The sequence below is a fragment of the Oncorhynchus kisutch genome, linkage group LG16, assembly GCF_002021735.2.
Source record: "Oncorhynchus kisutch isolate 150728-3 linkage group LG16, Okis_V2, whole genome shotgun sequence".
Lineage (NCBI taxonomy): Eukaryota > Metazoa > Chordata > Actinopteri > Salmoniformes > Salmonidae > Oncorhynchus > Oncorhynchus kisutch.
In genome coordinates, this window is record NC_034189.2 from 9,975,996 (window position 1) to 9,977,116 (window position 1,121).

Below are 1,121 nucleotides of genomic sequence, written 5' to 3' on the forward strand. Positions count from 1 at the left end.
GATTGATTGATTGTAATAATCTTTTTAACTCTTCGTTAGAACCTCACATATTGAGTTAATTTATTTGTGCATAAAATCAACAATTCAATGACTTTCAAACCTTTTTAAGTGTGATTTTAATTCATTGTAAAAAGCTGCAAATGTATTGAACAGGCTATAGACAAAACGAATATCATATGACTATATTTGGAAAACCACATCTCGTACAATATAAACTACGTCTTATATTCAAAATATCCCAGATTTAGGTTTAAACACAGGATATACAGGTAACTGCCAAAATAATGGAAACTCCAACATAAAGTGTCTTAATGAGACGTTGGGGCCGCCGCCAGAACAGATGCATCTTGGGTAGTGCCTTCAGAAAGTATTCAGACCCCCTTGACCTTCTCCACATTTTGTTATGTTACAGCCTTATTCTTAAATTGTATTTTTTCCTCATCAATCTACACACAATACCACATAATGACATCACAATACCCCATAATGACATCACAATACCTATAATGACATCACAATTACCCCATATGACATCACAATACCCCATAATGACATCACAATACCCTATAATGACATCACAATACCCCATAATGACATCCAATACCCCATAATGACATCCAATACCCTATAATGACAAAGCAAAAAGAGGTTTTTTAGAAATTGTTTTCAAATGTATTACAAATTTAAAAATAAAAAAAACTGAAATATCACATTTACATAGGCATTCGGACCATTTACTCAGTACTTTGTTGAAGCACCTTTGGCAGCGATTACAGCCTGGAGTCTTCCTGGGTATGACGCTACAAGCTTGGCACACCTGTATTTAAGGAGTTTCTCCCATTGTTCTCAGCAGATCCTCTCAAGCTCTGGCAGTTTGGATGGGGGGGCGTTGCTGCACAGCTATTTTCAGAAAATGAACACAAATGAAAAGAGTATGGGGATGAACATGGACATCTTCAATATTGCACCCATTGTTTTTATATATACAGTTAAAGCAGGAGGTTACATACACTTAAGTTGGAGTCATTAAAACTCGTTTTTAAAGGCAAGAAGGGCCCTTCTATGCCATCAAAAGGAACATAACATTTGACATACCAATTAGGATCTGGCTAAAAAATACT

The 1,121-nt window shown here is 35.5% G+C and overlaps 1 long non-coding RNA gene across 1 annotated transcript in view; it reads left to right on the top strand.

Moving 5' to 3' along the window:
• Positions 1-352, top strand: part of LOC116353945 (uncharacterized) — a 7,051-nt gene extending 6,699 nt beyond the window's left edge. Inside the window, exon 3 of the long non-coding RNA XR_004203352.1 lies at positions 1-352. This exon is cut by the window's left edge and continues 1,563 nt beyond it. This is a non-coding gene — a long non-coding RNA (uncharacterized LOC116353945).
• The last annotated feature ends 769 nt before the right edge of the window (positions 353-1,121 follow it).